At 45.1% G+C, this 13,377-nt stretch overlaps 1 protein-coding gene across 7 annotated transcripts in view; it reads right to left on the bottom strand.

Annotated features, from left to right (window-relative positions):
• tnfaip8 (TNF alpha induced protein 8) overlaps window positions 1–13,377 on the bottom strand; it is a 95,157-nt gene that overhangs the window by 6,415 nt on the left and 75,365 nt on the right. Inside the window, exon 1 of one of the 7 annotated variants that reach the window (XM_033017493.1) lies at window positions 1,372–1,378. The exons of the other annotated variants lie outside the window; for them this stretch is intronic. The gene's annotated coding sequence lies outside the window, so the exon portion shown is untranslated. Of the gene's footprint in view, window positions 1–1,371; window positions 1,379–13,377 lie in introns of those variants that run through there. 7 annotated transcript variants of the gene reach the window in all.

The following is a 13,377-nucleotide window of genomic DNA, read 5'->3' as shown; positions in this document are numbered from 1 at the left end:
TTAGTCAAGCATGATTTCCCCTTCGTAAATCCATGCTGACTTAGACCGATCCTGCTTCTGCTATCCAAATGTACCGCTATTTCATTTTCTATTATTGACTCCAGCATCTTCCCCACCACTGATATCAGGCTAACTGGTCTATAATTCCCTGTTTTCTCTCTGATGCGTTTTTTTTTAAAGTGGGATGACATTAGCTACCCTCCAATCCACAGGAACTAATCCTGAATCTATATAACATTGGAACATAGAACACTGTTTTATTATTAATGTATAATGTTTTATGTCATTCCTAATTGTCACTGTATGTCATGTTGTCACTTGCGGGCGGAGCACCAAGGCAAATTCCTTGATATGAATACTTGGCCAATAAACTTATTCATTCATTCATTCATTCATTCATTCATTCATAATCTTATCCATTCATTCAAAATGACCACCAATGTGTCCACAATTTCTAGAGCCACTTCCTTAAACACCCTGGGATGCAGACCATTAGGCCCTGAGGATTTATCAGCCTTCAGTCCCATTAGTCTACCCAACACTGCCTAATTTCCTGCCTAATTTGGATTTCTGTCAGTTCCTCCATCACCCAAGAGCCTCTGGCCACTAGTACATCAGGGAGATTGTTTGTGTCTTCCTTAGTGAAGACGGATCCAAAGTACTTGTTCAACTCGCTTGCCATTTCCTTGTTCCCCATAATAGATTCACCCTTTTCAGTCTTCAAGGGTCCAACTTTGGTCTGAACTATTTTTTTCCTCTTCACATACCCAAAGAAGCTTTTACTATCCTCCTTTATATTCTTGGCTAGCTTACCTTCGTACCTCATCTTTTCTCCCCGTATTGCCTTTTTAGTTATCTTCTGTAGCTCTTTAAAAGTTACCCAATCCTCTGGCTTCCTGCTCATCTTTGCTATGTTACACTTTTATTTTTATACTGTCCCTGACTTCCCTTGTCAGCCATGGTCGCCCCTTACTTTCATTGGAATCTTTTTTCCTCGTTGGAATGAACTGATCCTGCACCTTCTGTATTATTCCCAGAAATACCTGCCATTGTTGTTCCACTGTCATCCCTGCTCGGGTATCTTTCCAGTCAACTTTGGCCAGATCCTCCCTCATGGCTCCATAGTTCCCTTTGCTCAACTATAATACTGACACCTCCGATTACCCTTCTTCCTCTTAGGTTAAAACTTTGCATATTATGGTAACTACCTCCTAATGGCTCCTTTACCTCGAGGTCCTTTACCAAATCCGGTTCATTACACAACACTAAATACAGAATTGCCTTCTCCCTGGTAGGCTCCAATACAAGCTGGTCTAAGAATCCACCACGGAGGCACTCCTCAAACTCCCTTTCCTGGGGTCCAGTACCAACCTGATTTACCCAGTCTACCTGCATGTTGAAATCTCCCCCAAACAACCGTGGCATTGCCTTTACGACATGCCAATTTTAACTCTTGATTCAACTTGCACCCTATGTCCAGGCTACTGTTTGGGGGGCTGTAGGTAAGCCATTAGGGGCTTTTTACCCTTACAATGCCTCAGTTCTGTCCATACTGACTCTACATCTCCTGATTCTATGTCACCCCTCGCAAGAGACTGAATTTCATTTCTCACCTACAGAGCTACCCCACCCCCTCTGCCCACCTGATTGTCTTTTCAATAGGACGTATACCCTTGAATATTCAGTTCTCAGCCCTGGCCCTCTTGCAGCCATGTCTCTGTAATTCCCACAACATCATACTTGCCAATTTCTAACTGAGCCTCAAGCTCATCCACTTTATTTCTTATACTTCGCGCATTCATATACAGCACTTTAACTTCGGTATTCACCTCCCCTCTCGCACCAGTAACTATTGGCCATGACCTTACTCTCTTATCCCTTCGTGAACTTTCCTTCCCCTTAATTCGAGTCTTTTGTAGCTTTTCCTGTACTCACTTCCCTTTAACTCCATCTTTATACTCTCAATTTGTCAATCCCTCCCCCCCTCACTATTTAGTTTAAACCCACACATGTAGCACTAGCAAACCTGCCTGCCAGAATGTCAGTCCCTCTCCAGTTATGGTGTAACCCGTCCCTTTTGTACAGGTCACCCCTACCCCAGAAGAGACCCTAGTGGTCTATAAATCTAAACCCCTGCACCAGCCCCACAGCCACACATTCAGATCCCCTACCTCCCTGTTCCTGCCCTCACTAGCACGAGGTACTGGAAGCAATCCAGAGATAACCACCCTAGAAGTCCTGCTGCTCAGACTTCTTCCGAACTCTCCAAACTCGCATTACAAAACCTCCTTCCTCTTCTTCCTGACGTCATTTGTGCCGACGTGCACAACTACTGCTGGCTGTTCAACTTCCCTCGAATCTCGCCTGCCGCCGCAGAATCTCGGACAATGGAGTCACCCACCACTATGGCTCTGCTCAACGTCGGTCTCACCGGTCGAGTCTCATCGCTAGGTTTGGAGCCACCGACCTGTCTGCCACTCGGACTGAAAGTGTCGTCGGCCCCGACAGCTCCCATGAGGGTGTACCTGTTTTTATTAGGTACAGCCACCAGAGTCTCCTGCACCCCACGTTTACTCCCATTTCTCAGTCATCCACCTTCGCTCTTCCTGTGACCTTGGTGTGACGACCTCACTGTAGGTCTTGTCCAGGAAACTCTCATTTTCCCGGATGGTGCGGAGGTCATCCAGCTGCTTCTCCAGTTCCCCAACACGTTCATTCAGGACCTGCACCTGGACACAATTTCTGCAGGTGTAGTTTCCAGAAGCTCCAGCGGTGTCCCTGACTTCCCACATCCTGCAGTCAACACACTGCAACAACATGCCTGCCATTTCTTCATTAGACAAAAATCACAAATTTCAAACAAGTGTAGCCTCCTTGCCTCAGCCTCCTCACCGAAGACTCGAGCCAAAGATACGCACTTTTCTCACGGCACTTCCCTCGACAAGGCCGCTCCCCGAAAGTGTGTAGACAAATTTTCCACACAGTGTATAGACAAATGGTTTTTGGCTGTACAATGTAATTTTCTAGGGAGAAAGTTTTGTCCATGTAATTACATAAGATTACACAGGAATCTCGCTTCTCACCCCTAGCTCGCCGGCTAACAACAACACCGCCAGCACGCTGGCTAGCGAGGCTGGTGGGAGGTCCACCGCTGGGCAAGTGCACACATTCTCGGTGACTGAGCACGACGTGAGGAGGACTCTGGCATGTGTGAACATGAGGAAAGCTGCAGGCCCCGATGCTATATCTGGGCGAGTACTAAAGTCTTGTGCTAATCAGCTTGCTCCAGTGCTCACCACAATATTCAACCCCTCCCTGGCCAAGTCCGTGGTCCCTGCCTGCTTCAAGAGATCCACCATTGTACCAGTGACAAAGAATGCCTCCCCAGCTTGCTTGAATGACTACCGACCGGTGGCCCTCACCTCGATAGTCATGAAATGCTTCGAGAGGCTGATCAAGAACCACATCTGCACTTTCCTCCCTCGCACCATGGACCCGCCACAGTTCGCATACCGTCCAAACAGATCCACGGATGATGCGGTCTCCCAGGTTCTGCACACCACTCTCTCACCTTGACAGCCAGAAGGGGGGCTATGTGAGGATGCTGTTCATTGATTTCAGTTCAGCTTTCAATACCATAGTCCCCACCAGACTTGCTGAGAAGCTGCTGGAACTGGGACTGAACACTCCCCTGTGTGCCTGGGTCCTGGACTTTCTCACCGCCAGGCCCCAGGTGGTCAAGATGGGGAGACATACCTCCAGCCCCCTCACCATGAACACAGGATCCCCCCAGGGTTGCGTCCTCAGCCCCCTACTGTACTCCCTGTACACACATGACTGTGAGGCCAGGTTCAGCTCCAACTCCATCATCAAGTTTGCTGATGACACAGTGGTGATGGGCCTGATCTCCGATAGAAACATAGAAACATAGAAATTAGGTGCAGGAGTAGGTCATTCGGCCCTTCGAGCCTGCACCGCCATACAATATGATCATGGCTGATCATCCAACTCAGTATCCCGTACCTGCCTTCTCTCCATACCCTCTGATCCCCTTAGCCACAAGGGCCACATCTAACTCCCTCTTAAATATAGCCAATGAACTGGCCTCGACTACCCTCTGTGGCAGGGAGTTCCAGAGATTCACCACTCTCTGTGTGAAAAAAGTTCTTCTCATCTCGGTTTTAAAGGATTTCCCCCTTATCCTTAAGCTGTGACCCCTTGTCCTGGACTTCCCCAACATCGGGAGCAATCTTCCTGCATCTAGCCTGTCTAACCCCTTAAGAATTTTGTAAGTTTCTATAAGATCCCCTCTCAATCTCCTAAATTCTAGAGAGTATAAACCAAGTCTATCCAGTCTTTCTTCATAAGACAGTCCTGACATCCCAGGAATCAGTCTGGTGAACCTTCTCTGCACTCCCTCTATGGCAATAATGTTCTTCCTCAGATTTGGAGACCAAAACTGTACGCAATACTCCAGGTGTGGTCTCACCAAGACCCTGTACAACTGCAGTAAGACCCTGTACAACTGCAGTAGATAACGATGAGAAGGCCTACCGGGAGGAGGTGGCTGATCTGGCACTCTGGTGTCAGGACAACAGCCTCCTCTTGAATATCAAAAAAACTAAGGATCTGATTATGGACTTTAGTAGGGCTCAACATCCAAGGACGTACATGCCACTGGAGATAAATGGGACTACTGTGGATAGGGTGAGCAGCTATAAATATCTGAGAGTCCACATCACAGAGAATCTGACATTGACAACACACACTGCTGCACTGGTGAGTAAGGCAAGGCGGCGCCTTTACCACCTCAGGCAGCTGAGGAAATTCAGAGTCTCTCTGAGGATCCTTCAGTGCTTCTACTCTGGGGCTGTGGACAGCATCTTGTCCGGCAACATCTCAATCTGGGTTGGGAACAGCTCTGCCTATGAGAGGAAGGCTCTGCAGAGAGTAGTGCATTCGGATGAACGCACTGTGGGATCTACATTCACCCCCCCTGCAGGACCTATACACCAGGAGGTGCAGATCCAGATCCAGAGCCAGCAACATAATGAGGGACCCCTACCACCCTAGCACAGAGAGTGGTGGGGGCCTGAAACACACAGCCGGGGTTTGTGGTGGAGGCAAATATGATAGTGGCATTGAAAAGGCATTTGGATAGGCACATTTAAATGCAGGGAATAGAGGGATATGGATCAACTACAGGCAGATGAGATCATCATGTTCAGCACAAACATTGTGGCCTGAAGTGGCTGTTCCTGGGCTTTACTGTTCCATGCTCTAGAATTCTAAATGTAGCTAATTGTTCTGCAAGGAAAGGTCAATTTAATGCCTTTACTACTTTGCACTCGTTGGAGAGATGTAAAGTTTCAGTTTGCCCTATCTAGAATGAGACATTGGCAGTACCTTTAATTAGTTTGAAAGATCTTGTCAATAACAACAAATCCTCAAAAGGTCTGATCATTATTTTCAGTTCGTCATCATCCAATGCTTTTTTTCCATGTGATCCAGATCCATTTGATAAGCAAGTAGATTTATCCATTTGACTTTCCAGTTTATATATATATATATCTTTAAAGAATGAATTCTCGAACAAAAACACCTAACTTGCCATAATAAGTTTAGATTAGTTTAGCTTAGTTTTGAGATATAGTGCGGAAATATGTCCTTTGGCTCACCGAGTCCGTGCCGACCAGCAATCCACGCACACTAACACTATCCTACACACTCATCTCAGTCCTATCTTGCTTACCTCTCATCCTTGGACTATGATTTTATACCGAGACTCCTCCATCATTAGAAATACCGTTTCTGCATCTGTCCCATTATGGTGGAAATTATTAATTTTGAGCTAAAACATTTTGCTTAAATGCAATACTTGCTAATCTCTTAATGACTATTCTCAGAAGTACTTTAGTGAAAATTGTATTGGTTTATTTACTTGCAGTTTTAAAAAATTCTGTAGAGAGGTCTGGTTGGAAATAAGAATGTGATCCAGCACTCTGCTTAGGGCACGCCGTTAACCACAACCTCTTTCTAAACTTCCACTTTTCTAGTTTTATTTCCAAGTTTTTTTTTAATCCCCATCCTTCCTCAATGTTTGGTTCTGCGATTCCTCTCCCATCCAAATCCATTGTTTTGTTCCAACCGGCAGGCTGAGCAGCAGAGGAGGGGAAGATGTGATTGTTCAAAAAGGTGGGGTCCGAGTAGGTGCTTGAGTTTGTTTTTCCCGACCAACAGCGTGCATAAAGGAGGCATGATCTTGCAAGAGCTGCCATTTCGAAAAGGGCTCAAAGGTTGAAGAATAGCATTAAGTAAGGCAAGGTCTTGTAATCCAATCGTTATTTAAGGAGTAGTAAAGGCAGACAGTGGAATGGTAAGCTCCAGTGAAATGTGAAGATCAGGGAGAAATCACATGTCTCCGGCAACTATGTCTGCAGGAAGTGTGTCCAGCTGTAGTTCATCCCAGTCCATGTGGATTGGATGTGGGTTCAGCTGCAGTAGAATATACAGTAGGCTGAATATATGAGGTTGAACATACAGGAGGCTGAGAGTGTTATAGACGGGGGTTTCATGGTGGTGGTCACGCAGCTGGTCCAGCCAGGTTGGTGGGTGACTGCCAGGAGGGCCAGACGGGTAGTGCAGGAATCCCCTGTGGCTATTCCATTCTCTAATAAGTATAATGTTTTGGCTAATGTTGTGGGGTGGGCTCAGGGGATAGCAACAGCAGTGGCATGATCAGATGCACCATGGCTGGCTCTATTATACAGCAGGGTTGGTCAATGTTTAGGTGAGCAATAGTGATAGATGACTCTATGGTCAGGGACACAGTCAGATGCATCTGCGGCCATTAGTGAAACTCCAGGATGGTGCATTGCCTCCCCGGTGCCAGGGCCAAGAATGTTTCAGAGTGGGGATAACAACATAGGCAGGGAGAGGGATGGAGTCCTACAAAAGGGAATTTAAGGAGTCAGGTAGAAAGTTACAAAGCAGGTCCTCTAGGATTGAATTGATGGGATTGTTCCATCTGCCACATGCTGGTGGGGCAAAAAATAGAGCAGTTGGAAGCATGGCTAACGTCCTGCTCTAGGAGCGGGGCTTCAGGTGCCTGGATCTTTGGGGCACTTTCTGGGCAGGTGGAACTTGTGCAAGTAAGATCAATTGATTCTAACCGAAGGGACTCCAATATCCTTCCAAGAAAATTGGATCGAGCTATTTGAGTACAGAGAAGGTTCACCAGACTGATTCCTGGGAATGGCAGGACTTTCATATGAAGAAAGACTGGATAGACTCGGCTTGTACACGCTAGAATTCAGAAGATTGAGGGGGGATCTTATAGAAACGTACAAAATTCTTAAGGGGTTGGACAGGCTAGATGCAGGAAGATTATTCCCGATGTTGGGGAAGTCCAGAACAAGGGGTCACAGTTTAAGGATAAGGGGGAAGTCTTTTAGGACCGAGATGAGAAAATTATTTTTTACACAGAGTGGTGAATCTCTGGAAATCTCTGTCACAGAAGGTAGTTGAGGCCAGTTCATTGGCTATATTTAAGAGGGAGTTAGATGTGGCCCTTGTGGCTAAAGGGATCAGGGGGTATGGAGAGAAGGCAGGTACAGGATACTGAGTTGGATGATCAGCCATGATCATATTGAATGGCGGTGCAGGCTCGAAGGGCCGAACGGCCTACTCCTGCACCTATTTTCTATGTTTAACTTACAATTGCAGTGGGGGTAGGAACTCGAGCAGTAGGTTAGCAGTTGGTGAAATAAATGAAAAGGTTGTGGAGGAGGCACAGGTAAGTTAGAAAGAAGAGGCAGGGCCAGGTCAATGAACACTGTGTGACTGACAATCTGAAATGCACTTATTTAAATGGATGAGGTATGTCAGGTAAAGCAGATAACCTTATTGCCTGGATTTGTGCATAGAACTATGATAGTGTAGCCTTTACAGAAGGTTAGGTAGAGGTTCACTTGCACCTCCTCCAACCACATCTACTGTATCCGTTGTTCAAGATGTGGACTCTTATACATTGGCGAGACCAAACGTAGACTGGGCGATCGTTTCGCTGAACACCTTCGCTCAGTCCGCCTGGACCCACCTGATCTCCCGGTTGCTAAACACTTTAATTCTCCTTCCCATTCCCACTCTGACCTTTCTGTCCTAGGTGTCCTCCATAGTCAGAGTGCGGCTAAATGCAAATTGAAGGAACAGCATCTCATATTTCGTTTGGGCAGCTGACAGCTCAGTGGTATGAATATTGATTTCTCCAACTTCAAGTAACCCCAGCGTGCCCTCTCGCTCCAACCCCCCCCCCACCCAAATTGCACCAGCTTCTCGTTTTCACCCAACAAACAGTTAACAATGGTCTGAAGAAGGGTTTCAACCCGAAACATTGCCATATAACCATATAACAATTACAGCACGGAAACAGGCCATCTCGACCCTTCTAGTCCGTGCCGAACACGTATTCTCCCCTAGTCCCATATACCTGCGCTCAGACCATAACCCTCCATTCCTTTCCCGTCCATATAACTATCCAATTTATTTTTAAATGATAAAATCGAACCTGCCTCCACCACCTTCACTGGAAGCTCATTCCACACAGCCACCACTCTCTGAGTAAAGAAGTTCCCCCTCATGTTACCCCTAAACTTCTGTCCCTTAATTCTCAAGTCATGTCCCCTTGTTTGAATCTTCCCTACTCTCAGTGGGAAAAGCTTATCCACGTCAACTCTGTCTATCCCTCTCATCATTTTAAAGACCTCTATCAAGTCCCCCCTTAACCTTCTGCGCTCCAAAGAATAAAGCCCTAACTTGTTCAACCTTTCTCTGTAACTTAGTTGCTGAAACCCAGGCAACATTCTAGTAAATCTCCTCTGTACTCTCTCTATTTTGTTGACATCCTTCCTATAATTAGGCGACCAAAATTGTACCCCATACTCCAGAATTGGCCTCACCAATGCCTTGTACAATTTTAACATTACATCCCAACTTCTATACTCAATGCTCTGATTTATAAAGGCCAGCACACCAAAAGCTTTCTTTACCACCCTATCTACATGAGATTCCACTTTCAGGGAACTGTGCACAGTTATTCCCAGATCCCTCTGTTCACCTGCATTCTTCAATTCCCTACCATTTACCATGTACGTCCTATTTTGATTTGTCCTGCCAAGATGTAGCACCTCACACTTATCAGCATTAAACTCCATCTGCCATCTTTCAGCCCACTCTTCCAACTGGCATAAATCTCTCTGTAGACTTTGAAAATCTACTTCATTATCCACAACCCCACCTATCTTAGTATCATCTGCATACTTACTAATCCAATTTACCACACCATCATCCAGATCATTGATGTACATGACAAACAACAGTGGACCCAACACAGATCCCTGTGGCACCCCACTAGTCACTGGCCTCCAACATGACAAACAACCATCCACCATTACTCTCTGGCATCTCCCATTCAGCCACTGTTGAATCCATCTTGCTACTCCACCATTAATACCCAACCATTGAACCTTCTTAACCAACCTTCCATGAGGAACCTTGTCAAAGGCCTTACTGAAGTCCATATATACAACATCCACTGCTTTACCCTCATCAATTTCCCGAGTAACCTCTTCAAAAAATTCAAGATTAGTCAAACATGACCTCCCAGGCACAAATTGCCTATTTCCTTCGTTCCATCGATGCTGCCTCACCCGCTGAGTTTGTCCAGCATTTTTGTATACCTTCCGTTAACAATGGCCTGTTTCCTTTATCATAGTTACTTTTTTGCATATCTTTCATTCATTGTTCTTTATCCCTCTACATCATCGTCTATATTGTTAATTTCCCTTTCCCCTAACTAGTCTGAATAAGGGTCACCCATTCCTTCTCTCCAGAGATGCTGCCTGTCCCGCTGAGTTACTCCAGCTTTTTTGTGTCTATCTTAGCCTTTACAGAAACTTGATTGAGAGAAGTGTAGCTCAACGTTCCAGGGTTATGATGTTTCAGACATGATAGAGAGGGTAAAATAAACAGGGGAGTGTTATTACTGTTCTGCAGTTTGAAAGAACATCTTGGAGAGCTCAGGAATAAGAATGGTGCAATCACTGAAATGGGTAATACTATAGGCTAGCCAAAGCGAGCGTAAGATAGGGGAAACAGATATGTAGGCAGGTCATGGAAAGATGCAAAAATAATATGCTCCTTGTACACAACATGTTCTGCGTGAAAGAGTTCTCCTTTTAATTCTTCCCTCTCTCACCTTAAACCTCTGCCCTCTAGTTTTAGATCGGGAAAGAGCTTGGAACTAACAACAGGAAAAGTTCTTACTCTGATGAATATTATATGTTGGCTTGAAAATCCAATGGACAATCATACCACAGAAACTTAGAGAAAGCAGATAAATAAATTTAAACTAGACTAAGTGGGACCCGTTGGGTCCCAGTCACATGGGAGGCCTGGTCCTCCAACACAACCTGGTCCCCCAATGCAATATTCCACTACTCACGCCTATCCCCCTCACATCAAATCCACCCCTTCCTCTCCCCCTCTCCCTCTACTCCCCCCCTCTATCCCACCTTGCCCATCACCCCAGACCCCTTCTACCCCCCTGCACTCCACCACCCCTCTACCCCACTCCCTCCCTCTCTTTCCCCCTTCCCTCCCTCCCTCTCCCCCTCCCTCCATCGTCCCTCTATCCCTCCCTCTCTCCCCCGCCCCCCAGCATCCCTCTCTCCCCTCTCCCTCATCCCACTCTCCCCCCTCCCTCCGTCTTCTCTCCCCCCCCCTCCCCCTGTGCCGTGGGCCAGGCTGCTCCTTCACGATGGCGACCTCCAGCCAACTGACAGCGGACGCAGCCAATCAGTGCGGCGATGGTGCCAGGACGGGGTGTTGCCGTCCCGGCTACGCCCCTTCCTGACAGACAGGAGAGGAGACCAATCTGCGTGGTGTTGCCTGACAGCAATCTGCGCATGCGCATTTTTTAACGATTTTTAAACCTTAATAACTTGTACAATATATTATCGATCGGAACGAAACTTGTTGCACTCGCAGCTCAGGAGAATGGTGAGTAAGCTGGCGAAAAATCGTAGCGCTATTGCATACTGTTTTTGCGCAAGTAGAAAAACCACGCAAACCGGAAGAGCACAAGATCAGAGTTTTAGTTATGTATAGGTGTACAAAACAACTGAATCAGTCTGAAGAAGGGTCCTGACCCGAAACATCACCTATCCATGTTCTCCAGACATGCTGCCCAACCTGATAAGTTATTCCAATGCCTTGTGGCTTTCCTTGTTCACATTCTTCAGCTTACCTTACGTGAAAAGTTTCATAGTTACTTGCCATGATGAGAGATGACATTTGGTGAATTTTACACGTAACAGCCATTCTGTTTGTACAATAAACCCTTGTAACATCTTTAATGTTCGTTTACCATAATTTAAATGCATTTTACCAGAAGCCTGGCCAAAGATCTTTTCATCATAATCACTGTAGGTTTTACACAGTAAAAAGGAACTTCCAAACACGCATTTTCGTCTTGTCAATGACCCTTCTCAATCAGCTGCTGATGTAAATCGTTGCGGCTTCTAGATTCCATAAATAGGCATTCTTGTGAATATGAAAGTTTCCACGTTATGTCATGGCCACATTTCTTTCCTTTACCAGCTGCACTCGAGGTACAGCAGCAATAATGGAAAGAATAGTTCCGTAGATTACAGGAAGCTGGCAGTGAACAGGGGATGCAAGGTGAAAAGACAAACAATGGAGGCAAATAGCAATGAAGAAGATGGAGAAGAAGAGCATAGAACATGTAACAGTACAACCCAGAACAGGCCCTTCAGCCCACACGATGCCAACTTAAACTAACCTCCACTACCTGCATGTGTAAACATAGAACAGTACAGGACAGGAACTGGCCCTTCAGCCCACAATGTCTGTGCCTAACATGATGCCAAAGTAAACTAAATTCCTTTGCCTGCACATACAAACATAGAAATTAGAACAGTGCAGGATAGGAACAGGCCATTTGGCCCACAGTTTGTGCCAAACATGATGCCAAGTTAAACAGATGTGCGTGTGCATAATGCATATCCTTCTATACCCTGCACTTCCATTTGCCTATTTAAAAGCCTCTTAAATGTCATAATCATATCTGCCTCCACCACCACCACTTGCAATGCATTCCAGACATGGTCCACATCCCTTCATTTCCTGCATATGTGCCCATCCAAAAGCTGAAATACCACTATTGTGCCTTCCTCCACTACCATCCCAGTGTAAAACAACCTGCCCCGCACATCTCATTTAATTTTTTCCTCTCTTACCCCTAAAAAAGTTGAAAAGGAAAGACTATTAGGGGACAATGAAGGAATGAAAATGTCAGCATAACTATGGGGTATGGGTGGGAAGAAATCCAACCGGAATAGGAAATTAAAGTAATAAATTAAATTGGGAAGAGGGATGGGAAGAAGAATGAAAATATGAAGGAAAGAATGTCGATGTGCAAGTGATGAGGTCATCTGGGGGTGGAGTAGTTATAAAATATTTGTCATTTTGAAAATCCAGGTTATCACTTTATTCTCCTCTTATTTTAGAAGAGGGGCAATTCTGTAATGGAAATGTTTGCTACAAATAGAATTTTCAAAGACAGATGCCAATTAATATAAAATATTCTTCAAAAAATAAAACACATAAGATGTCTCTTGTTTATCCTTATAGATGGCTACTGTCATCAAAGCACAAGACCAGACAGTATTTATTTCAGGAATTAATCTGAAATTGACTTGTAACATTGCTATTCAAAATAAAATCTAAATTTTATATTATGTCTTTTAGCATGTTTTTAAACTACATTTTCTTTTGGAGAAAACTTTTAAAAATCCATCAGAGGGTGATTCCTGTCCATGTTGATTAAACAATGTGGCACTATCATCATTTTGGGAATGGAGTTTGAGAAAAGCAGATGGATTCTCAGAGATGAATCGACAAAATGAAATAGAAAAAAATGCCCACATAAAAGTTTTCCTGTCTTAAATAGGCTTCAAAGTCATTAATATATATGTTTTCTTAAATTTTCGTCTGTGGTATATTTTGAAAAATGCACAATATACTGCAGATTGCAAAATCAACTAAACAATGGTATTTGAGTTACACAGTCATGGAGTGATACAGCGTGGAAACAGGCCCTTCAACCCAACTTGCCTACACCGACCAACATGTCTCATCTACATTAGTCCCCCTGCCTGTGTTTGGCCCATATTCCTCCACATCTGTCCTATCCATGTACCTGTCTAATTGTTTCTGAAACGTTGCGATAGTCCCTACCTCCTCTGGCAGCTCGTTCCACACATCCACCACTTTTTGTGTGAAACAGTTACCCCTCAG

This window comes from Amblyraja radiata, chromosome 3 (genome assembly GCF_010909765.2).
Source record: "Amblyraja radiata isolate CabotCenter1 chromosome 3, sAmbRad1.1.pri, whole genome shotgun sequence".
Lineage (NCBI taxonomy): Eukaryota > Metazoa > Chordata > Chondrichthyes > Rajiformes > Rajidae > Amblyraja > Amblyraja radiata.
This window is presented reverse-complemented; position numbering and strand designations above follow the sequence as displayed.